We start from the raw sequence: 27,561 nt of genomic DNA on the forward strand, positions 1-27,561 counted from the left end.
CACTATGGAATATTATGCAGCCTTAAAGAAAGATGGAAACTTTACCTCTTTCATGTTTACATGGATGGAGCTGAAACATATTCTTCTTAGTAAAGTATCTGAAGAATGGAAGAAAAAGTACCCAATGTACTCAGCCCTACTATGAAACTAATTTAGGGTTTTCACATGAAAACTATAACCGAGTTACAACCTAAGAATAGAGGGAAGGGAGAATGGGATGGGAGGGAGGGGGGAGATGGGTGAAGAGAAAGGGATTGGTGGGATTACACTAGCGGTGCATCTTACAAGGGCATATGTGAAATTTGGTAAAAGGTCTGTGAAGCTGGTGAATGATGCCCCATGAATATATCAATGTACACAGCTATGATTTAAAAAAAAAATAAAATAAAAAAGAAAATAATATAAATAAAAATACGCAGAAAAAATAAAGAAGGAAAGAAAGAAAATGAAACTCCAGCATTTAAGCACTGGAGTGTGTTCACACAGCTATCTGCTGACCAACCATTATATTACAAGGACAACATCAATAATCAAGGGATCCCCGCCACTGTGGTAAAAAGCGGAAGGGGATTTGCTTATATTTCCACAGGAGACTGTAAGTTTTGGGTTCCAGATAATAATATTAAACTCAGAAGAGTTACCCATGAAGAAACAACGACAGAGAAACCTGATGAAAATTCAAGTGAACAAATTGGCCATGAGATTCCAGCGTCTAACCTTGACCCACAAGAATGGAAAGAAGAAGAAGATGACATCAGCACACCCAGAAATGGTGACCATGCAACAAATGCAGAAACTGGGGAGAGCCACTGTGACAAGTATATGCAAACAAAAGCGTAAGTTAACACCTATGAATATATTTTTAGCAATGTTTGCTTTCTTTATGTCAACTGTAGAAGGAAAGGAATTTCATTATTGGATTTATGTCCCTAATCCTTCGGTGCTGCGAGGGGTTAGTTGGACAGAACCTACAGTCCCCATATTTACAAATGAATCTGTCTGGTTCCCAGGACCTTTTAATACAAGAGGACCATTTAAACCTGAAGAAGAGGGAATGAAGCTTGTTAATTATACTACAGGGTTCACCAGTCTTCCTATTTTCTTTGGTCTACAATACCAGTGTTTAAATATGACTGTACAGTACTGGCTAAGTCATTATGACTGGCCAGCCTCTGGGAATGATGTCAAACGTGAGATGTTTATGGTAAGTGCTAATTCCATTTCTCATTTTATCCCACGTTTTACTCCTATAGATATGGAAGCTCCTCCTTGTAAGGAGCACAATTTTACATTGCAAATGGAATGGGTGCATTGGACTCAAAGTAAAGGAAATCAAACTTTTTCTTAACTAATATTTCTTTTTTTTTCTTTTACTGTTGGGGATTCATTGAAGTTACAATAAGCCAGGTTACACTGATTGCAATTGTTAGGTAAAGTCCCTCTTACAATCATGTCTTGCCCCCATAAAGTGTGACACACACAAAGGCCCCACCCCTCTCCCTCTGTCCCTCTTTCTGCTTCCTTCCCATAACCTTAATTGTCATTAATTGTCCTCATATCAAAATTGAGTACATAGGATTCATGCCTCTCCATTCTTGTGATGCTTTACTAAGAATAATGTCTTCCACTTCCATCCAGGTTAATATGAAGGATGTCCTATAACGGACTGGAATCCAAAGGCAACTTTACTTGACAGCAATAAGAAACCTATTAACATTAAGTTGCCAAGAGATGATTTTACCTATCTTATAAATAAAAATATAATCAGTTTTAATATGACAACACATATGAGTTAGAAAGATATTTGGTTAGCACCCCCCACACCTGGAATTTATGTCTTTCCTAAACAAAATCATTTGTGGAAAGTAGCAGCAGCTCTAAAACCTATGAAGGGTTGGACTGGTGGATTGTTTTATCATCAAACTACCACACCTCATACTTATGGTATGGAATTTACTGTTCATGATGAAAGATACATTCAAGCTTGTGTTCAATTACCCTTTGTGTGGCTTAAAGGCAATATAAAGTGGAATAAAAAAACAGGAGAATGATTTTGTCCTGTGTGTCAACTGTTTACTTGTGTTAATAGTTTTTTAAGCTTTAATTCTCAAAAGGAATAGCTGTATTTGTTGAGAGCCAGGACAGGTATGTGGATTCCAGTGAATTTGACGAGACCGTGGCAAGAATCTCCTGCCCTGACAGTTCTTCAACTTCTGGCTGATAGAATTTTGAGAAGAACAAAGAGATTTATTGGACTTCTATTTGCTATTATTTCAGGAATTATTGCTGTGACAGCTTCTGCTGCTGTCTCTGGTGTGGCTTTAACCCAAGGAATTAAGAGACATAATTTTGTGGCTGATTAGCATAAAGACTCTGAACAACTATGGACTGCTCTAAAATAAATTGACACTGAATTATATAATGAAATTGCTGACTTATAACAAGCTGTTGTTATGTTGGGGGATGAGTTAGCTTAAAGAAACAAATGAGGGCAGCACCTGTGGCTCAGTGAGTAGGGTGCCGGCACCATATGCCGAGGGTGGCGGGTTCAAACCCAGCCCCGGCCAAACTGCCACCCAAAAATATCCGGGCATTATGGCGGGTGCCTGTAGTCCCAGTAGCTCGGGAGGCTGAGGCAAGAGAATCACGTAAGCCCAAGAGTTAGAGGTTGCTGTGAGCAGTGTGATGCCATGGCACTCTACCCTCGGGTGGTACAGTGAGACTCTGTCTCTACAAAAAAAAAAAAAGAAAGAAAGAAAGAAAGAAAGAAAGAAGAAACAAATGAAGTTGAAATGTGATTGGAATATAACTACTTTTTGTATAACCCCTGTTAAATATAATGAGAGTAAATTTTCTTGAGAGAATGTTAAAAAGCATTTGTTTAACCATGATAATTTGACTAAGGAAATTGTAAATTTACAACATGAGATATATTCCACTTTTGAAAATAAGTTACAAAACATAGATGGAGATCAGATTTTACAAGGCATAGCTGATGGAATTGAACAAATGAATCCTATTCCAAAAATACAAGGACTTATAGGAAGTTCCATAGGATCATTAGCATTGTTTTTAATTATTGGATTCATTTTATATTTGATTTGTAAAAGAATAAAACATGTTCATAGTGAAAATGAATGTTATGCACAGGAATTTGCTTTAATGATGACAAATATGAATAATATTCATCAAAGAACAAAAAGGGCAAATGTAGGATAATATTTAAAAATAAACATATCCTACATCAAACACACAAAGTAAATTCAGTGTGAGTTTAAAATAACATGCTTTTCTTACAGACACTTAAGAGGCTTGGACCCCCTGGGTTACTCGCAGAGTTAGGCTTTTCGAGTTACAAATTTCTTAGGCCTTTTCTCTGAAGCAGTACACCCCATGAAGCCTGAGATCCAAGGGCATGCTGCCCTTCCTCAGAGATACGGGTAAGAGTGTTGACATGTTAACAATGTATTGTCAGAGGTCTGCAGGTGCTCTGCCCTGAAGGAAGGTCACAGTCATTACTTCATACTGATCAAACTGAGTGAATGCTGGAAGATATTCAATTCCCCTGTGGCTACTTTCATCTTTGTCATCTCCTTTTAGATACCTGCTCAAAACCTGGTCACTGTTTGTAGGAAGAGATTTACTACACAAGTGATTGCATTTATATGATAAATAATTCCTAAATTACAGATATGTAAAAAAGAAGATAAGATGATGAAGCTAATAGATTAGGTGTGTACGTGACTGGAAGAGTATAAAACGAAAACTTGAAATGTCTTGGCAAAATAACTAAGAAAATGCTAGGAGGGGTATGTCAACTAATGAGATGAAAATGTGTCAAATATTCTATGAAACAAGTGTATGGTGCCCCATGATCATATTGATGTACACAGCTATGATTTAATAAACAAAAAAGAATTTTGCTATATGCAATCCCACGGTGCATAGTCTGTTTCTTGACTTAATAATTACATGAGCAAGTTTACACCTACAGCAAACCTGCTGCACGTTCACGTCTCCAGTCATGCAACATTAGATCACAAGTCTAAACTCAGTAAATTTAAACAAATAGAAATTATTCCCTGCAACTTCTCGGACCACCATGAAACAAAACTTGAGCTGAGTAACAACAGGAATCTGCATACTCATACAAAAATATGGAAGTTAAATAACTTTATTCTGAATGATAGCTGGGTCAGAGATGAGATTAAGAAAGAAATCGCCAATTTTTTGGAACAAAACGATAATAAAGACACAAACTATCAGAACGTTAGGGACACCGTAAAGGCAGTTCTAAGAGGGAAATTTATAGCACTTTAAGCCTTACTCCAGGGAATGGAAAGACAGGAAGTTAACAACTTAATGGGACATCTCAAGCAACTGGAAAAGGAAGAACATTCCAACCCCAAACACAGTAGAAGAAAACAAATAAAAAAAAATAGAGCAGAATTAAATGAAATTGAAAACAAAAGAATTATACAACAGATCAATAAATCAAAAAGCTGGTTTTTCGAAAAGGTCAATAAAATAGATAAACCTTTGGCCAACCTAATCAGGAAAAAAAAGAGTAAAATCTCTAATCTCATCAAACAGAAATGACGGGGACAAAAAACCAACAGACTCCTCAGAAAGCCAAACAATCCTTAATGAATATTACAAGAAAATTTATTCTCAGAAATATGTAAATCTGAAGGAAATTGACCAATACTTGGAAGCACGCCACCTTCCAAGACTTAGCCAGAATTAACTGGAAATGTTTAACAGACCCATATCAAGTTTACAAATAGCATCAACCATACAAAACCTTCCTAAAGAGAAAAGCCCAGGACCAGACTGTTTCACGTCAGAATTCTACCAATCTTTAAAGAGGAATTAGTACCTGTATTACTCAACCTGTTCCAAAAAGTAGAAAAAAAAGAAGGACTACACAACATGTTCTATGAAAGAAATATCACCCTTATCCCCAAATCAGGAAAAGACCCAACAAGAAAAGAAAATTATAGACCGATATCACTAATGAATATCAATGCAAAAATATTCAAGATCCTAACAAACATAATCCAGCAACACAGCAAACAAATTATACATCATGACCAAGTAGGTTTTATCCCAGGTTCTCAAGGATGGTTCAATATATGTAAATCTATAAATGTAATCCAGCACATAAACAAATTGAAAATCAAAGACCATATGATTCTCTCAATTGATGCACAAAAAGCTTTTGATAACATCCAGCATCACTTCATGATCAGAAAACTTAAGAAAACCGGTATAGAAGGGAAATTTCTTAAACTGATAGAGACCATCTACAGCAAACCCACAGCCAATATCATATTTAATGGAATTAAATTGTAATCATTTCCTCTCAGATAAGGAATCAGACAAGGCTGCCCATTGTCTCCATTGCTTTTTAATATTTGTAAGGTAAGTTTTAGCCAATGTAATTAGAAAAGAAACGGCGATCATGGTATCAGTATAGGGTCAGAAGACATCAAAAATTCGCTCTTCACAGATGATATGATTTTATATCTGGAAAACACTAGGGATCTACTAAAAAACTCTTAGAAGTGATCAAGGAATACAACAATGTCTCAGGTTACAAAATCAACACTCATAAATTGGTATCCTTTATTTATACCAACAGTATTAAAGTTGAAAAAACAATTAAGGACTCTATACCATTCACAGTTGTGCCAAAGAAGATGAAATATTTGGGAAATTATTTAACAAATGACATGAAAGATCTCTATAAAGAGAACTATTAACTCTAAGAAAAGAAATAGCTGAAAATGTTAACATAAGGAAAAACATACCATGCTCATGGCTGGGAAAAATCAACATTGTTAAAATGTCTATACTACCCAAAACAATATATAAATTCAACGCAATCCCTATTAAAGCTCCAATTTCATACATTAAAGATCTTGAAAAAAAAAAAACTAAATTTTATATGGAATCAAAAAACCTCGACTAGCAAAGACATTACTCAGAAATAAAAACAAAGCAGGAGGAATCATGCTACCAGCCTCCAGACTATACTACAAATTGATAGTGATCAAAACAGCATGGTATTGGGACAAAAGCAGAGAAGTAGATGTCTGGAACAGAACAGAGAACCAAGAGATGAATCCAGCTACTTACTATTTAATCTTTGACAATGCAATAAAAAACATTCAGTGGGGAAAAGATTCCCTATTTAACAAATGGTGCTGGGTGAACTGGCTGGGAACCTGCAGAAGACTGAAACTGGACCAAAACCTTTCACCATGAACTAAGATAGACTCTCACTGGATTAAAGATTTGAACTTAAGACATGAAACTATAAAAATACTGGAGGAGTGTGCAGGGAAAACCCTTGAAGATATCAGTCTGGGCATGTATTTTATGAGGAGGACCCCCCAAGATTATTGAAGCAGCTTCAAAAATACACTACTGGGACTTGATCAAACTAAAAAGCTTCCGCACATCCAAGAACTCAGTAAGTAAAGCAAGCAAACAGCCCTCAGAATGGGAGAAGAAAATGCAGGTTATGTCTCCGACAAAGGTTTAATAACCAGAATCCACAGAGAACTCAAATGCAGTATCAAGAAAAAAAAGGGATCCCATCGCAGGCTGGGTAAGGGATTTGAAGAGAATCTTTTCTGAAGAAGACAGGCACGTGGCCTTCAGACATATGAAAAAATGCTCATCATCTTTAATCATCTCAGAAATGGAAATCAAAACTACTTTGAGATATCATCTAACTCCAGTGAGACTAGTCTATATCACAAAATCCCAAGACCAGAAATGTTGGCGCGGATGTGAAGAAAAGGGAACACTTTTACCCTGCTGGTGAGAATTCAAATTAATACATTCTTTTTGGAAAGCGATATGGAGAACACTTGGAGATCTAAAAAGAGATCTTCCATTCAATCCTGTAATCCCTCTACTGGGCTCATAACCAGAAGACCAGAAATCACATCATAACAAAGATATTTGTACCAGAATTTTTTTTGCAGCCCTATTAATAATTGCTAAGTCATGGAAAAAGCCCAAGTTTCCATGGATCCATTAATGGATTAATAAATTGTGGTATATGTACACCATGGAATATTATGCAGCCTTAAAGAAAGATGGAGACTTTACCTCTTTTATGTTTACATGGATGGAGCTGGAACATATTCTTCTTGGTAAAGTATCTCAAGAATGGAAGAAAAAGTACCCAATGTACTCAGCCCTAGTATGAAATTGATTTAGGGTTTTCACATGAAAGCTATAACTCAGTTACAACCTAAGAATAGGGGGAATGTGGAAGGGGGGAAGTAGGTAGAGGGAAGGGGATTGCTGGAATTTTACTAGCGGTGCATCTTTCAAGGGTATATGTGAAACTTGGTAAATTCTCTGTGAAGCTAATGAATGATGCCTTATGATTATATCAATGTACACAGCTATGATTTAACAAAAAAAAAAAAAGAAAAAAATAAGTGTCTTTCAATCAATCTCCATACCATATCTTTGTTGTCTCTCTTCCTCTTTCTTAGGCTCTCAGCTGATCTCAGTGTGTATGATGTACACCTCCCTCTCTTCCCACTGTGCTCAAATCCACAAATTTTGGTTTTCCAAGTCCATTTCAGTACAACTGCTCTCCCTCTGTGTTTTAGCCTCTGGTGAAACCTGCTTCTTGTCAGCCATCTTGACTCCTCACATTCTATAATATTTTTCTACCACATAGTTGAACCATGTTTTGATTGAAGGATATTTCAGTAGTTTCCAGTTTGGTTCTAGTACAAGTAACACTTTAGTTTTTAAAACAAAGTCCTTAATATAAGAGTATCTTTTCCTATATCAAATAATATTCACATGTTCTAGAGAGTAGGACAGGGGTATATCCTTGTACAGGCTACCACTCATTCTACTACAATAACATAGGCAAATAGATCCTCTGAAAAAAAGCAACTTTGATGATTTTACCATTTCTAACTTTAACTATTATAACATTCTCATTTATAGTAAGTGTTTTTTTGTTGTATTTGTTTTGTTGAGTCTTACTGTTTTGTTAATATTGTTGTTCTTAGAGAACTGAGTTCTTAGAGTACTGATGTTTAAATTTGTGGGTAGTGTGATAGGTGATAACATTCTGTGGCAACAATAACCTCATTGTTATTCGTGTTGTTGCTGTTTGGTTGTTTTACATAAATAATTATTTTTATTAGAAACAAAATGTTGTAAAAGATGAACAAACATAAATACATTCAGAAAAGAAATCAGACAATTGCTACATTTAAATATTAAGCAATAATAGTAATAATGCAAAGAAAGTAACATTCACTTTCTCAAATAAAAGTATGTCTATTATAGAATCTTTGACTCTGAGATTCAGTATAGAGTCATCAGTTAACTTCTTAATTTTTTTAAGTATCAAAAAATAGACAACCAACATTTATAAATAAAAGTAAAAGATATTTTTTAAAAAACAGATCATGCTAAGTCTTGTAGACAATAGAAAAAGAAGAAATACATCACATTCATTCTATTTGATTTGGGTACCCCTGATAATAAAGTTGGAGAAAATGTATTACAAAGGATACATTACAAAGATGTCACTTATAAATGAGGATACAATATCCTAAACAACATATTAACATGTTGAGTTAAAAACTAATGTTTAAGTAATATACTTTGGTCAAAATTAAAACCAATTCATGTGAAAATTAGTCTCTATGTTCTTTTCTTTTCTTTTTTTTCTTTTGTCTTCTTTTCTTTCCCTCAGCCCTTCCCTCATTCTATGTCTCCTCTCCCCTTCCCCTATGCCCCACCATGTCATTAATTGTCTTCATATCAAAATTGAATACATAGGATTCATACTTCTCTACTCCTGTGATGCTTCACTAAGTATAATGTGTTCCACCTCCATACAGGTTAGTACAAATGCTAAAAAATCTCCATTTTTATGGTTGAATCATATTCCATCATATATGTATGCCACAGCTTACCGATCCATTCCTGGGTTGAAGGACATTTAGGTTGTTTCCACATTTTGGCAATTGCAAACTGGGCTGTGATAAACAGCCTAGCACAGATGTCTTTATAATAAAAGTGTTTTTTTTTGTTTGTTTTTTGTTTTTACCTTATGGATAGATGCCCAGTAAGGGGATGGCAGGATCAAATGGGAGGTCTAGGTTGATTTCTTTGAGGTTTCTCCACACTTTCTTCTGAATAGGTTATATCATTTTGTAGTCCCACCAACAGTGTAAAAGTGTTCCTTTCTCACCACAAACACACCAGCATCTGCAGTTTTGAGATTTTGTGATATATGCCATTCTTTCTGGGGTTAGGTGATATTTCAGGGTGGTTTTAATCTGCATTTCTCTAATAATTAAGGATCATCAGCATATTTTTATATGATTGATAGCCATTCATCTGTCATCATTTAGAAGATTCTATTCATCTCTCTTCCCCATTGATATATGGGGTTGTTGTTGTTTTCTTGTGAATTAATTGAAGTTCTGTATAGATCCTGGTTATTAAGTGTTTGTCTGATTCAAAATATGCAAATATTGGATGAGGACAAGATGGCGAACTGAACCCAGCTTTCAACATAGGCTCCTGTCCAGAAGGAGAGTTAAGGGACAGGAATTTAGTAAGTATCCTGGTGGACTTGAGCTTCACCAAGAGATAAGGTTGAAGAACGCACATCAACACTGCTGAGGCAAGCTGTGATCACAAGGACGCAAACAAAAGGTACAAAATCCACCACCAAGCGGACAGGATTCCCCCTCCTCCATGAGACTGGATCAAGAGCCCCACAATTAAACAAGCGGGCGGAAATTAAAGGCCCTCCCACTACACTCCACGGGAGAGGCCTTCTAAAAACTGGACCTAACACCCCTACTGGGGTGCCGTGGCATTCTCCTGCCAGGCATAAAACTGAATAAAACTTTAAAAATCTTTTGCCAGCAACCCTGAATCCCCAACACTGCCCTCCCACCCACTGAGGTCTGGAGGCCTGTCCCCCAGGAGTTAAGATCCTTGAGTGATTTCTCAAGGAGAGTGGACAGTCCCTGAGTTGCGACTGGTCAGCATTGACTCTGAGGCAAACAAGTGAGGAGAGGGCAACACGCTGAGGGGTAGTCACGCCTCGGCAGCATTCCCTGTGGTGCGGTGCAGCAGCCCTCCCCATGCATCAATACAGCCAGACATAAAACTGAATGAAACTCTAGCTTCCCCCCCACTCTCACACGTGGTCTGGGGACCTGTCCCCCAGGAGTTCGGATCCTTGGGTGATTTCTTGAGGGGAGCGCACAGTGCCTGAGCCGCGACTGGTCAGCGCTGACTCTGAGACATGCGGGTGAGGAGAAAGCACTCTACTGAGGGGAAGTCACACCTCGTTGGCACTTCCCTGTGGATTAGGTGCAGCAGCCCTCCCCGGGCAACATTACGGGGCCTGGCACAAAACTGAATAAAACTCTAGCTTCCCCGCTGAGAGCTGAGAGCCCCTACTCTCACTCGGGGTCTGGAGGCCTATCCCCCAGGAGTTCAGATCCTTGGGTGAATTCTCGAGGGGAGTGAACAGGGCTCGAGCTGCGTCAGGTCAGCGCTGACTCTGAGACACGTGAGCAAGGAGAGGGCACTCTGCTGAGGGGAAATCAAGCCTTGGCAGCACTTCACTATGGTGCGGTGCAACAGCCTTCCCCGGGCGGGTTTAAAACTGAATGAAACTATAGCTTCCCCCTCACTCCCAATCAGGGTCTGGGAGCCTATCCCCCAAGAGTTCAGATTCTTGGGGGATCTCTTGAGGGGTGTGGACCAGCATAAACTGAGGCCGCTCAGTGCTGACTCTGGGGCACGAGAGAGAGGAGAAAAGTGTCAGCTGAGTGCCCACACCAGAGCAGCAGTTCCCTGGAGGTAGATCAACAGCCTTTTTTTTTTAACGGAAGAATGCTCACTTCTGGATATTCTGAAGCCACAACCCCTGTCTCCCTGGGCAATCAGAGGAGGCCACCGGTGAGCGGGGGATTTCCTGACACTGCTCACAAACCCGGGAAGCTTCCAGGGAAGCTGACCCAGAGAGGTGAAACCTCAAGCAGCAAAGACGTTTGAACTAAGAGCAGCCGGGCTTCTGTAGGCTATTTCGGCAGGAACAGAGACAGAACCCCGCAAAGTTGTCTGTTTGTTCTGTTCTGTTAGCAGCATCCGTCAGGGACGGGGCTAAGCCTGAGTGAACACCTCCTTCCCATCACCTGCATCAAGCACTCAAAGATGTCAGGCCCCATCTCCTCCTGCTAGATAGCAGCAGTCTGTGGGGGCCTGGCAGACTTCCTTGCGATTCAGGCAGGTGCAAACCCCTGGAGTGTCTGTTCATTACAGGCAATTGGGTTAGCCATCTGCAGAGATACCAGTGACTGGGCGGCACCTGTGGCTCAGTGAGCAGGGCGCCGGCCCCATATGCTGAGGGTGGCGGGTTCAAACCCAGCCCCTGCCAAACTGAAACCAAAAAATAGCCAGGCGTTGTGGCGGGCGCCTGTAGTCCCAGTTGCTCGGGAGGCTGAGGCAAGAGAATCGCGGAAGCCCAAGAGTTACAGGTTGCTGTGAGCCGTGTGACGCCACGGCACTCTGCCCGAGGGTGGTACAGTGAGACTCTGTCTCTACAAAAAAAAAAAAAAAAAAGAGATACCAGTGACTTAGTCCGACAGAGGGGCAAAGTAGGGAAGGAGACGTCAACCTTCCCAGACTGTTCAGTTGGCTGGGTGGCTCCTCCTCACTCCACGCTGCACTGGGGTCAGCCGTGTCAGAGGAGTCACCAGGCCCTGGTGATCCAGTTCCCAGAGACCTCTTGAACTCTCCCACCTGAGACAGGTGCCGATTGAGACAGTTGATTTGGACCTTTTGAACTGGGCTAATAGAATGAGGACTTTTCAAGCGGTGCCCAGGGTGTGCGGTTGTAGGAAGGTTTGATTCTCCTTTTCGAACTGGGGCCAGAGGTGGGTGGGAGGGGTGACTTAATTGCTGATTTTTCCACACAGCTGAGACTTCAAGCCAGAGTAGAAGTTGCAATAGGATCAAACAGAACAGAAACCAGCTGAAAACAAGACAGAACCACTTTGCTCCACAACACAAGATAGGGCCCCAGTTTCTCAGGCCAAAACACTGTACTGCCCCTCGATAAAGCCCCAGGGGAAAAACCAAAGGGAGTAAAATAACCATGGGGCGGAATCAGTGGAAAATCTCTGGTAACATGGATAACCAGAATAGATCAAACCCCCCCCAAGAAAAGATACGGCAGATGTGATTGAAGATCCCATTCATAAACAACTGGCTGAGATGTAAGAAATCGAATTCAGAATTTGGATTGTAGACAAGATTAATAAAATGGAATAAGGAATTTGAGGAGAAATTCAAAAGTTGTCTCAAGATTTTAACGAATTTAAAGACAAAACCACCAAAGACTTAGACACACTGAAGCAAGAATTTACAGCCCTCAAAGATATGAAAAATACAGTAGAATCCCTCAGCAACAGAATGGAGCAAGCAGAAGAAAGGATTTCTGACATTGAAGATAAAGTCTTCGAATGCTCCCAGTCTCTCAAAGAGGAAGAGAAATGGAGCAAAAACGGATCACTCATTCAGAGAGCTCTCAGATAATTGAAAAAAAAGCAATATAAGAATTATAGGTATTTCTGAGAATGATGAAGTGGCCTCGAAGGGCAAGGAGGCCCTTCTGCATGAAATTATGAAAGAAAATTTTCCAGACATGCCTAGAGAATCTGAAATTCAGATAGCAGACAGCTTCAGAACCCCAGCACGATTCAACCCAAATAAGTAATCCCCCAGACATATCATAATTAGCTTCACTAAAGTTAATATGAAAGAGAAGATTCTCAAAGCAGGCCGGAGAAAGAAAACTATAACGTACAAAGGTAAGAATATTAGAATAACTGCAGATCTCTCTGCTGAAACTTTTCAAGCCAGAAGAGGCTGGTCATCAACTTTTAATCTCCTAAAGCAAAATAACTTTCAACCCAGGATCTTGTTTCCAGCCAAACTGAGTTTCATCTATGATGGAGAAATTAAATACTTCAATAACATTCATATGTTGAAAAAATTTGCCATAAGTAAACCAGCTCTTCAGGATGTTCTCAGACCTATCCTCCACAATGACCAACCAAATCCTATACCACAAAAGTAAACTCACTCAGAAACTTCGGATCAAACTCCAACTTCCACACTGGTGAAAGGATTAAAAATGTTACTGGACCTTTGAAAAACTCGATACCCAAAATTCCACCAGACGTATCAATACTCCCCATCAATGTGAATGGCTTAAACTGTCCTCTAAAGAGGCATAGGTTAGCTGACTGGATACAAAAACTCAAGCCAGATATTTGTTGCATACAAGAGTCACATCTCAACTTAAAAGACAAATACAGACTCAGGGTGAAAGGATGGTCATCCATATTTCAGGCAAATGGTAATCAGAAAAAAGTATTTGTTGCAATTTTATTTGCAGATACAGTAGGCTTTAAACCATCAAAAGTAAGGAAGGACAAGAATGGTCACTTCATATTTGTTAAGGGTAATACTCAACATGATGAGATCTCAATTATTAATATCTATGCACCCAAACAGAATGCACCTCAATTTACAAGAGAAATTCTAACAGACATGAGTAACTTGATTTCCTCCAGCTCCATAATCGTCGGAGATTTCAACAGTCCTTTGACAGAGTTGGATTGATCCTCCAGCAAGAAGCTGAGGAAAGAAATCTTAGATTTAAACCTAACGATCCAATTTTTAGATTTAGCAGACATCTATAGAACATTTCATCCCAACAAAACTGAATACACATACTTCTCACCAGCCCACAGAACTTACTCCAAAATTGACCACATTTTAGGTCACAAGTCTAACCTCAGTAAATGTAAAGGAATAGAAATTATTCCATGCATCTTTTTGGACCATCATGCAATAATACTTGAATTGAGTAACAACAGGAATCTGCATACTCATACAAAAACATGGAAGTCAAATAACCTTATGTGAACGATAGCTGATTCAGAGATAAGATTAAGAAAGAAATCGCCATTTTTTTGGAACAAAATGACAATGAAGACACAAACTATCAGAACCTCTGGGACAACGCAAAAGCAGTTCTAAGAGGGAAATTTATAGCACTGCAAGCTTCCTCAAGAGAATGGAAAGAGAGGAAGTTAACAACTTAATGGGACATCTCAAGCAACTAGAAAAGGAAGAACATTCCAACCCCAAACCCAATAGAAGAAAAGAAATAACCAAAATTAGAGCAGAGTTAAATGAAATTGAAAACAAAAGAATAATACAACAGATCAATAAATCAAAAAGTTGGTTTTTTGAAAAGGTCAATAAAATAGATAAACCTCCGGCCAACCTAATCAGGAAAAAAAGAGTAAAATCTCTAATCTCATCAATCAGAAACAACAAAGACAAAATAACAACAGACTCATCAGAAATCCAAAAAATCCTTAATGAATATTACAAGAAACTTTATTCTCAGAAATATGAAAATCTGAAGGAAATTGACCGATACTTGGAAGCACGTCACCTTCAAAGACTTAACCAGAATCAAGTGGAAATGTTTTTAAGAGACCCATATCAAGTTCAGAAATAGCATCAACTACACAAAATCTCCCTAAAAAAAAAGCCCGGGACCAGATGGTTTCACATCAGAATTCTACCAAACCTTTAAAGAGGAATTAGTACCTATATTACTCAACTTTTTCCAAAATGTAGAAAAAGAAGGACGACTACCCAACACGTTCTATGAAGCAAACATCACCCTGATCCCCAAACCAGTAAAAGACCCAAGACCCAAAAGAAAATTATAGACCAATATCACTAATGAATATAGATGCAAAAATATTCAACAAGATCCTAACAAACAGAATCCAGCAACACATCAAACAAACTATACTTCATGACCAAGTTGGTTTTATCCCAGGGTCTCAAGGCTGGTTCAATATACGTAAATCTATAAATGTAATTCAGCACATAAACAAATTAAAAAACAAAGACCATATGATTCTCTCCATTGATGCCAAAAAATCTTTTGGTAATATCCAGCATCCTTCATGATCAGAACACTCAAGAAAATTGGTCTAGAAGGGACTTTTCTTAAACTGATAGAGGCCATCTACAGCAAACCCACAGCCAATATCATATTGAATGGAGTTAAATTGGAATCATTTCCACTCAGGTCAGGAACCAGACAAGGCTGCCCATTGTCTCCATTGCTTTTCAACATTGTAATGGAAGTTTTAGACACCGCAATTAGGGAAGAAAAGGCGATCAAGGGTATCCATATAGGGTCAGAAGAGAGAAAATTGTCGCTCTTTACAGATGATATGATTGTGTATCTGGAAAACACTAGGGACTCTACTACAAAACTCCAAAAGTGATCAAGGAATACAGCAGCGTCTCAGGTTAGAAAATCAACATGCATTAATTGGTAGCCTTTATATACACCAACAACAGTCAAGTTGAAAAAGCAGTTAAGGACTCTATCCCATTCACAGTGTGCCAAAGAAGATGAAATATTTGGGAATTTACCTAACAAAAGATGTGAAAAATATCTATAAAGAAAACTATGAAACTCTAAGAAAAGAAATAGCTGAAAATGTTAACAAATTGAAAAACATACCATGCTCATGGCTGGGAAGAATCAACATTATCAAAATGTCCATACTACCCAAAGCAATATATAATTTCAATGCACTCCCTATTAAAGCTCCACTGTCATATTTTAAAGACCTTGAAAAAACATTACTTCGTTTTATATGGAATCAGAAAAAACCTCGAATAGCCAAGACATTACTCAGAAATAAAAACAAAACAGGAGGAATCACACTACCAGACCTCAGACTTTACTACAAATCGATAGTGATCAAAACAGCATGGTATTGGCACAAAAACAGAGAAGTAGATATCTGGAATAGAATAGAGAACCAAGAGATGAATCCAGCTACTTACCGCTATTTGATTTTTGACAAGCCAATTAAAAACATTCAGTGGGGAAAAGATTCCCTATTTAACAAATGGTGCTGGGTGAACTGGCTGGCAACCTGCAGAAGACTGAAATTGGACCCACACCTTTCACCATTAACTAAGATAGACTCTCATTGGATTAAAAATTTAAACTTAAAACATGAAAGTATAAAAATACTAGAGGAGAATGCAGGGAAAACACTTGAAGAAATTGGTCTGGGTTAGTATTCCATAAGGAGAACCCCCGGAGCAATTGAAGCAGCTTCAAAAATACACTACTGGGACTTGATCAAACTAAAAAGCTTCTGCACAGCTAAGAACACAGTAAGCAAAGCAAGCAGACAGCCCTCAGAATGGGAGAAGATATTTGCAGGGTATATCTCTGACAAAGGTTTAATAACCAGAATCCACAGAGAACTCAAACGCATCAGCAAGAAAAAAACAAGGGATCCCATCGCAGGCTGGGCAAGGGATTTGAAGAGAAACTTCTCTGAAGAAGACAGAGAAGACGTACGGCCTTCAGACATATGAAAAAATGCTCATCATCTTTCATCATCAGACAAATTCAAATCAAAACTACCTTGAGATATCATCTAACTCCAATGAGACTAGCCTATATTCACAAAATCTCAAAACCAGAGATGTTGGCGTGGTTGCAGAGAAAAGGGAACACTTCTGCACTGCTGGTGGGAATCCAAATTAATACATTCCTTTTGGAAAGATATATGGAGAACACTCAGAGATCTAAAAATAGATCTGCCATTCAATCCTGTAATTCCTCTGCTGGGCATATATCCAGAAGACCAAAAATCACAACATAACAAAGATATTTGTACCAGAATGTTTATTGCAGCCCAAGTCATAATAGCTAATTCATGGAAAAAGTTCAAGTCCCCATCCATCCACGAATGGATTAATAAATTATGGTGTATGTCTACCATGGAATACTATGCAGCCTTAAATAAAAATGGAGACTTTACCTCTTTCATGTTTACATGGATGGAGCTGGAACATATTCTTCTTAGTAAAGTATCTCAAGAATGCAAGAAAAAGTACCCAATGTACTCAGTCCTACTATGAAACTAATTTGGTCCTGTCACATGAAAGCTATAACCCAGTTACAACTTAACAATAGGGGGAAGTGGGAAAGGAGGTGGGTGGGTAGAGGGAGAGGTATCGGTGGGATCACACCTGTGCTGCATCTTACAGGGGTATTTGCGAAACTTGGTAGATGTAGAATGTAAAGTTTTGGCACAGTAACTGAGATAACGTCGGAAAGGCTATGTTAACCACTGTGATAAAAATGTGTCAAATGGTTTATGAAGCCAGTGTACGATGCCCCATGATCATATCAATGTATACACTTATGATTTAATAAAAAAAAAATATGCAAGTATCCTTTCCGATGGGTTAGGTTGTCTGCTTTGGTTGTTGTCTCCTTGGCTGTACAGAAACGTTACAATTTAATTAAATCCCTTTTGTCCTTTTGTTTATTATTGGTGTTGCTGCTGTTGCTATGGAAGCCTTCTTCATAAAATCTTTCCCCAGGCCGATATCTTCTACAGTTTTTTCTATTCTTTCTTTGAGGATTTTTATTGTTTCATGCCTTAAATTTAAGTTTCTAATCCACCTGTAATCAATTTTTGTGGGTTAAGAAAGTCCAGTTTCAGTCGTTTACATGTGGATTTCCAATTCTCCCAGCATCATTTATTTAATAGGGAATCTTGTCCCCATTGGACGCTGTTGTTTGGTTTATCAAAGATAAAGTGGCTGTAAGTTGTTAATTTAAATTCCTGGTTTTCTATTTGATTCCAAATATGTATATCTATTTTTCTGCCAGTACCAAGCTGTGTTGACCACTATGGCCTTGTCATACAGCCTAAAATCTGGTATGGTAATACCCCTGGCTTTGTTTTTATTACAAAGAACTGACTTAGCTTTACAGTTGTTTTTTTTTTTTTTTTTTTTTTTTACGGTTCCATACAAAATGCAGAATTATTTGTTGCAAGTCTTGAAATTAGGATGATGGTATTTTCATAGGGATGGCATTGAATTGGTAAATTGCTTTTGAAATTACAGACATTATAACAATGTTCATTCTTCCCAGGCATGATCATGGTATGTTCTTCCATTGTTAAGGTCTTCTGCTATTTCCTTTCTTAAGGAATTTTCTTCATAGAGTTCCTTCATCTATTTTGTAATGTATATTCCTAAGTATTTCATTTTCTTCAGGGCTATGGTGAAGAGAGTTGTGTCGTTCATTAACATCTCATCTTGGCTGTTGTTGGCTTATAGAAAAGCAAATGACTGTGGACATTGATTTTATATCCTGATACATTACTGTATTTTTGATGACTTCCAGGATTCTTGTGGTTCAGTCTTTAGGGTTCTCTAAGTATAAGATCATATCATTAGCAAAGAGGGAGAGTTTGACCTCCTCTGCTCCGGTTTGGATGCCCTTTATTTTTCTGTCTTGTCTAATTGTATTGGCTAGAACTTCCAGCATTATGTTGAATAGTAATGGTGACAGAGGACAACCTTGTCTGATTCCAATTCTAAGAAAAAAAGCTTTCAGTTCGACTCCATTCAGTAAACTATCAGCTGTGTGTTTGTCATGCATTACTTTGATTTGTTTTAGGAATGTGCCACCAATGCCTATATTCCTCAGTGTTCTAATTAGAAAAGCATAATGGATTTTGTCGAATGATTTTTCTGTATCTATTGAGAGGATCATATAGTTTTTAGTTTTACTTCTGTTGATATGGTGAATAATTTTTATAGACTTGCATATATTAAACCAGCATTGCATCCCTAGGATGGAACCAACTTGATAATGATGTGTGACTTTTTTGATGATAAGCTGTAATCAGTTGGCTAAGATTTTGTTGAGAATTTTTGCATCTATATTCATTAGTGAAATTGATCTGAAATTCTCCTTTTTATGTGGGTCTTTTCCAGGTTTTGGTATCAGAGTGATGTTTTCTTCATAGAAGGTGTTGGGGAAGATTCCTTCCTTCTCAATTTTTTGGAATAATTTTTGCAATATAGGAATATGCTCTTCTTTGAAGGTTTGATAAAATTCTGGTGTGAAGCCATCCGGACAAAAGCATTTTTGGTTGGAAGATTTTTTATTGTTGTTTGAACTCAGTGCTTGAAATTGGTCTGTTCCAGAGATCTTTGTCATCTGGGGTAAGTCCAGGGAGGGGGTGTGATTCCAAATATTGATCCATTTCCTTCACATTGTCGAATTTCTGGGCATAAAGTTTCTGGTAATATTCAGAAATAATATCTTGTATCTTTGTGGCATCAATTGTTATTTCCTCTTTGTCATTTCTAATTGAGGTTACTACAGATTTTACTTTTTTATTTCTAGTTAGTTTAGCCAAAGGTTTATCTATTTTATTTAAAAAAAAAAGAACTCCTTGTTTCGTTAATTTTCTGAATGATTCTTTTGTTTTCAATTTCATTAATCTCTGATTTAATTTTGGATATTTCTTTTCTTCTGCTGTGTTTAGGCTTAGATTGTTCTTCTTTTTTCAATTCCATCAGATTGAAAGTGAGTTTGTTGATGTGATCTCTTTTTGTTTTTCAAATGTGTGCTTCTAAAGCAATAAATTTCTTTGCTGTATCCCATAGGTGTTGGTAACTTGTGTCTTCATTGTTATTATACTAAAGGAAATTAATGAGTTCATTTTTTATTTATTCCTGCACCCAACTGTCGTTCAGCATAAGGTTAACTTCCATGCCTTTGTGTGAGGTTGAGTATTTTTGTTGAAGTTGAGTTCTACTTTTAGTGCCCTTTGGTCTGAATATATGCAAGGTAAAATTTCAATTCTTTTGATTCTGTTAAGGTTTGTTTTGTGTCCTAGGATATGATCAATCTTTGAGAATGTTCCATGGAATAATGAGAAGAATGTATATTCTTTATCTTTGGGATGGAGTGTTCTATATATGTCTATCAAGCACAGTTGCTCATTTAAATCTCTAACATCTTTGTTTAATTTCTGTTTAGAGCTCTTTCCAGCTCTAAGAGAGGGGTATTAATGTCCCCTGTTATTATGGTGTTATAGGATATCATATTGTTGAAACTAAGCAAAGTCTGTTCCAAGAATCTGGAAACATTTAAATTGAGTGCATAAATATTTAGAATTGAAATGTTTTGTTGTATTTTTCCTTTGACCGATATGAACTGACCATCATTCTCTTTTTTTACTTTATTTGCTTTAAATCCCCATGTATCTGAAAATAAGATTGCAACTCCTCTTTTCTTCTGAACACTATTTGCCTGAAAAATGGTCTTACAACCCTTGACTCGTACTTTCAATTTGTCTTCTGAAACCAGGTGTGTTTCTTGCACCAGCAAATAAATGGCTTGTGTTTTTTAATCCAGTAGACAATCTATACCTCTTTAGGGGAGAATTCAAGCCATTGACATTTATTGAGACAATTGATAAGTGTGGTAGGGTTCTATTCATCTTATTTTGTGAAAGTCCATTGCTTTGTTTTGTCTTTTGCATCATTTTGGAAACTAGGTTCTATCTTTTAATTTCTGGGTGTTTACTTTGCTTAAGTTCCATTGTGATGGTCAGTGTATAGAACAGGTTGAAATATTCCCTTTAAGGCTAGTCTTCTTTGGCAAATTTTCTCAATTTTTGCATATCAACAAAATATTTGATTTTTTCGTCAATTTTAAAGCTTAGCTTAGTAGGTTATAAAATTCTGGGCTGGAAGTTGTTCTGTTTAAGTATATTGAAGACAGATGACCATTGTCTTCTGGCTTGAAAAGTTTATTGGATAAGTCTCCAGTAACCTTGATGGATTTGCCCCATAGGCTTGCAAAATCTTTAGTTTTTTTCTTGACTTTAGATAGATTCATCACAATGTGCCTTGGAGAAGCTCCATTTGAATTGAGGCAACCAGGAGACCAATATCCCTCTGAAAGGAGTATGTCAGAATCTTTGGGGATATTAGAAAATTTTTCACTTATAATGTTCTCTAGAATGGCTTCCATTTGTCTAGGGCATTCTTCTTCCCTTTCTGAGATGCCTATAACTCATATGTTTGAATACTTCATAGAGTCCCATAATTCTGTCTGTGACCATTCTGTTTTCTCACTCTTCTTTTCTGTCTCTTTAACTATCTGAGTTATCTCAAGAACTTTATCCTCTACCTCTGAGAATATTTCTTCTGCATGATCTAATCTGCTGTTTATACTTCCTTTGCATCGTTAAGTTCCCTAATTGACTGCATCTGTTCCTTCAGCTCTGCCATATCTCTTTTATATTCTTCATATTTTCACCTCTTATTTGATTCTGTTTTTGGATTTCCTTTTGGTTATTTTCGACTTTCTCAGCAATTTTCCTCCTTTATTTTATTGTTTTCCACTTTCTCAGCAATTTCCTTCATTGTTTTTATTATCTGTATTTTAAATCCCCCTTCTGTCATTTCTAACATTTCTTTATAGAAGGAGTTCCCTGCTGTAGCTACCTCACAATCCCTAGAAGGGGTTACTCTGAACTGGTATTTCATGTTACCAGGATTTTTCTGCTGATTTTCTTTATGAGTATTTTATTTTTGTATCTTGGTTCTAATCCTAATTATTCTATCACTTCTTCTTGCTCTTTAAAGTTTTTATGAGTTCTTTTGGTAGGGAACCAGAAGGATGAGAATATTGAAGAGCAAGAATGGAAAAAAGATTTTAAAAAGAAAGGAAATAGAGAAAGAAGGGAGGGGTGAGTAAAAGCAAATATATTTCATAAAAGGAAATGCACTGAAAGAAACAGGAGCAATATATGTGTATATAAGGGAACTATGACCCAAAATTGAAGACCCCCAACCACTGAGGTTGCTGGGTTGGGTGATTCACTTGTGGTCAACAGCTCTTTACCAGCCAGATCAAACACAGTACCCCACCTCCACCAGATAAAGTTGAAAGCCAAGAATACTATAAATCAAACCAAAACAAACAAGCAAAAACCCTAATGAGGTAACATTTGAGAAAACAACAACAACAACAAATAATAGGAGCATAAAGACTGGCAAAAATAAAATTCTAATTGTTAAAGAAGGCAAAAGTGAAAGATTGTACTTAAACTAGGATAGTGGGGGAAAAAAGACAAGAAAATTATCAGGGAAAAAATGTTGAAATTAAGAAAAAAAAAAACTAAACAAACAAAAAATGAAACTCCCCGAAACCCCCAAAACCTGAAACCGAAGAACCAAATGGTATATATATCTTGGTGAATATTGTCTGAGCAACAGGTGATCTTCTGAAGTATTAGATGTTAATCCCAATGTTGATACAGGTATACAAGATAGAGACTGGAGGCCTCTGCTGATCTCTCAGACCCTGCAGGCTTGGGAGCCCAAAAATATCCTCAGCCTACTTAAAAGATACACCAAACTATGAACCGTGGCCAAGCAAAAGCTTTCCAAGGAAAACACTTATCCCTGGAATCTCTCCAAGTGTGGTTGCCTGCTTATCCAGTGTACCAAGTCCAGACTCCCACTATGCCCCAGAGAGTCAAAGCTGTTAATCTGCCACACTTGGAATTCCTCACTTCCCCAGTGTCTCAGTACCCTAGTTTGAGCAACTCAGTCACTAGATTGCTGGCCCAAGGTCTCCCAGTTGATGTATATGCTGCAACACACAGGGGCAGTTCTCCCACAGCAGCTGTGTCCGCAGCCCACAGCTGAATGATATTAGATCACTTCTGGCTCAGTTTCTCAGACAGGGGCCCCAGACAACACCCAAAGTCATCTGCACACACCAGGTCAAAATCTCCCAAGGCATTTCAATCAAGTGCCCAAGTCTAAGGAAACCAAAAGAGCCCACAGGTAAGGCTATTCCTGTTTGCAGTCTCACTGTTGCTGTGGATACAGCTGCGGGCAGCCTCCTACCCAATTAACACAGCCATCATTTGCCAGATTTTCCACCGCTTCTTTCCTTCTGGAGGGGTCCAGCAGTCTCTCACCAGCTTCTTTTGTCACCAAAGGGAAGACTCTGGGAAAAACCTTCTGGCCAGAGATGCCTGGAATCTTCGTCTTCTCCCTCCACTCTAACTGTGTTCAGTTGCACAGAAGCTGTTACTCCATCTCTTTAGTCATTTTTTTCTTTTTTTTTGTGGGGCATTATCTGGCTCTGTCACCCAGGCTGGAGTATACTTGCATCATATAACTTACTGCAACCTCCAACTCTCGGGTTCAAATAGTCCTCCTGCTATATCCTCTCATGTAGCAGGGAGTATAGACACATGCCACTTTACATGACTGATTTTTCTTTATTTTTAGAGAAGGGGTCACATTTCTTTTCCAGCTGGTCTGCAAATCTAACCTCAAGTGATTCTCCAGCCTTGGCCTCACAAAATTTTAAGATTGCAGGCATGAGCCAGCATCCCTGGCTCTGTAGTTATTTTTTGATATGGATTGTTGAAGTGTCTATCTTCTGAATACTTTGATTGATTGTTAACAAGCAATATGTTTTTCATTGTGAGAAAATAACACAGAAAACTTTCATTTTAACCAATTCAAGCATTAATTCAGTGACATTAAGTATTTTAAAGCATTTTGCAACTACCACCACTGTCCATTTCCCGAAATTGTTCACCATCCTGAGCAGATCTCTGTACTCATTAACAATAACTCTCTATTCCCCAACACTCAGACTCTGGTATCCATTATTCTACTTGTGTGATCATGATTTTGCCTTTGGTGGGTATCTCCTAAAATTGAAATCATAGAACATTCATCCATTTTTGCTTGAAATATTTCACTTAACATAAGTGAAACAGATACAGAACCAAGTGCTAATAAATTCAAGATAACCTATGTCTGTAGGTCTCAAGCTAGCAAACCCATATTAGCATCAACTAATAGAGAATAATCATTAATCAAAATACCACATTTCTCTAACTTTAATCCCAAACAAAAGTCACTTATTTAGAACTTCTAAACTTATTAATTAGGAAAATAACATCAGAGCAGAAATAAATATGTGGGTATGAAGTGAAACAGACAGAGATATCACTTATGGCCATTAAGTTTCCCACGTAATCAGCTGAAGGCCCATATCCAAAATCAATATATATTTATATATTTTTTTGCACTCTAAACACTTTTATATTCTTTTCAGTATGTATAGACAATAGACTGACCTAGTAAAAATCTTTATTATTCTCAAATATTATAGTTGATATTTTCATTATTTTCCATGAAATTTGGCAAATGTTATCTATACATTTTTTAAATTTCCTTTTTTTATTGTTGGGAATTCATTGAGGGTACAATAAACCAGATTACACAGATGGCATTTGTTAGGTAAAGTCCCTCTTGAAAGCATGTCTTTCCCCCAAAAGGTTTGGCACACACCAAGGCCCCACCGTCTTCCATTCTTCCCTCTCACTTCTCTTCTTTTCGCCACCTCTTGTTCCTTCTCTCTCTACTCTCCCTTTGTCCCACCCCCACCTTGACCTTCATTGTCATTAATTGTCCTCATATCAAAATTGAGTACATTGGATTCATGCTTCTCCATTCTTGTGATGCTTTACTAAGAATAATGTCATCCACTTCCATCTAGGTTAATGCAAAGGATGTAAAGTCTCCATTTTTTGTAATGGCTGAATAGTATTCCATGGTATACATATACAACAGTTTGTTAATAAATTCCTGGGTTGGTGGGCATTTAGGCTGTGTCCACATTTTGGTGATTGTAAATTGAGCTGCAATAAACAGTTTAGTGTAAGTGTTCTTATGATAAAAGGATTTTTTTTCCTTCTGGGTAGATGCCCAGTAATGGGATTGCAGGATCAAATTGGAGGTCTAGTTTGAGCGCTTTGAGGTTTCTTGATACTTCCTTCCAAAGAGGTTGTACTAATTTGCAGTCCAACCAGCAGTGTAAAAGTTTTCCCTTCTCTCCACATCCACACCAGCATCTGCAGATTTTGTGATGTGGACCATTCTTGCTGGGGTTAGATGATGTCTCAGTGTGGTTTTAATTTGCATTTCTCTAACACATAGGGATGATGAACATTTTTTCATATGTTTGTTAGCTATTCATCTATCTTCTTTAGAGAATGTTCTATTCTTGTCTCTTGCATGTTGATATATGGGATTGTTGGCATTTCTTATGTGCATTAATTTGAGTTCTCTATAGATCCTAGTTATCAAACTTTTGTCTGATTAAAAATATGCAAATATTCTTTCCCATTGTGTAGATTGTCTATTTGCTTTGGTTGTTGTCACCTTAGGTGTACAGAAGCTTTTTAATTTAATGAAGTCCCATTTGTTTATTTTTGTTGTTGTTGCGATTGCCATGGCAATCTTCTGCATAAAGTTTTTTCCCAGGCCAATACCTTCCAGTGTTTTTCCTATGTTTTCTTTGAAAATTTTTATTGTTTCATACGATAAATTTAAGTCCTTTATCCATTTTGAATCAATTTTTTTTTGCGTGGGGAATGGTGTGTGTCCACTTTCAGTCTTTTACATGTGGATATCTAGTTCTCCCAGCACCATTTATTGAATAGGGAGGATTTTCCACAAGGTATGTTCTTGTTTGGTTTATCAAAGATTAAGTTGTTGTAAGATGTTAGTTGCATTTCCTGGTTTTGTATTTGATTCCAAGTGTCTATGTCTCTATTTTTGTGCTAGGACCATGCTGTCTTGACCAGTATGCTTTTGGAGTACAGCCTAAAATCTGGTATTGTGATGCCCCCAGCTTTATTTTTATTACTAGCAACTGCCTTAAGTATACTTTTTTTTTATGGTTCCATACAAAACACAGGATCATTTTTTCCAAATCTTGGAAATACAAAGTAGGTATTTTGACAGGAATGACATTGAACAGGAAGAATGCTTTGGGAAGTATAGACATTTTAACAATGTTGATTCCTCCCAGCAATGTGCATGGTATGTTCTTGCATTTGTTAAATTTCTCTGCTATTTGATACAGGACCATAAGGATGAGAAGATTGAAGAGCAAGAAGGGATAAAATAAAGACAAAGAAAGAAAGAAAGAAAGAAAGAAAGAAAGAAAGAAAGAAAGAAAGAAAGAAAGAAAGAAAGAAAGAAAGAAAGAAAGAAAGAAAGAAAGAAAGAAAGAAATAGAAAGGAGAGGGGGTGGGTAAAACTGAATATTGACAAAAAGAAGACAGGCCCATAAAGAGGGAGACAGAGCAATATAGGTTTACAGCAAGGTACTTTGAAACAACCTTAAAAAACCCTTAACCTCTGGGTTGCCCTCTTCGGTGGTTCTCTTGAGGTCAGCAGCTCTTTGCTAACCTTACTGGACACAGTTCCCCACCTCGACCAAGAAGAGAGGAAAGACAAAAGTGCTATAAATGAAAACAAAACAAGCAAACAGAAAACTTTATGGATACAATTGAGTAAAAAAACAAATGACAGCAGTAGAAACACTGGCAAAAATGAATTTCTAATTATTGAAAAAGACAGCAATGGGAAATTCTTTTTAAATTAGAAAAATAGACAAAGAAAAGAAATAAAAATAAAAAAATCATATGGAAAAGGTTGAAATTAAAAAACAGAACAACAACAAAGTAAACAAATAAACAAAAAATAACCAAAAACAAAGCTATATATATATATATATATCAACATTGTTAAAATGTCTATACTTCCCAAAGCATTCTTCCTGTTCCATGTCATTCCTGTCAAAATACCAACTTTGTATTTCCAAGATTTGGAAAAAATGATCCTGTGTTTTGTATGGAACCATTAAAAAAAAGTATACTTAAGGCAGTTGCTAGTAATAAAAATAAAGCTGGGGGCATCACAATACCAGATTTTAGGCTGTACTCCAAAAGCACACTGGTCAAGACAGCATGGTCTTAGCACAAAAATAGAGACATAGACACTTGGAATCAAATAGAAAACCAGGAAATGCAACTAACATCTTACAACAACTTAATCTTTGATAAACCAAACAAGAACATACCTTGTGGGAAATCCTCCCTATTCAATAAATGGTGCTGGGAGAACTAGATATCCACATGTAAAAGACTGAAAGTGGACACACACCTTTCCCCATGCGAAAAAATTGATTCAAAATGGATAAAGGACTTAAATTTATCGTATGAAACAATAAAAATTTTCAAAGAAAATTAAATAATATATATATATATATTATATATATATATATATAGCTTTGTTTTTGGTTATTATATATATATATATATATATATATATATATCATATATATCATATATACACACACACATACATACATATATATCTTGTAAATACTGTCCGGGCAACAGGTGGTTTTCCGAAGTATGAGATGTTTATCACAATGCTGATACTACTGGAGGCCTCCACTAATTTCTCAAACCCCACAGCATGGAGACTTTAAATCTCTCTTCAGCACATTAAACTTCTAAACTTGGCTAAGCAGAAGCTTTCCCAGAAAATTACTTGTCACTGGGTTCACTGCTGAAGTGGCTATCCACTTACCCAGTGTGCCAAAACTGGTCTTACTCTGACCCTGAGGGTTGAGACTCTAAGGCATCTCAGTCCCTGCCTTTAGGCTGCTCACTCACTAGGTTACTAGCTCGT

This window comes from Nycticebus coucang, chromosome Y, assembly GCF_027406575.1.
Source record: "Nycticebus coucang isolate mNycCou1 chromosome Y, mNycCou1.pri, whole genome shotgun sequence".
NCBI classification, from domain to species: Eukaryota; Metazoa; Chordata; class Mammalia; order Primates; family Lorisidae; genus Nycticebus; species Nycticebus coucang.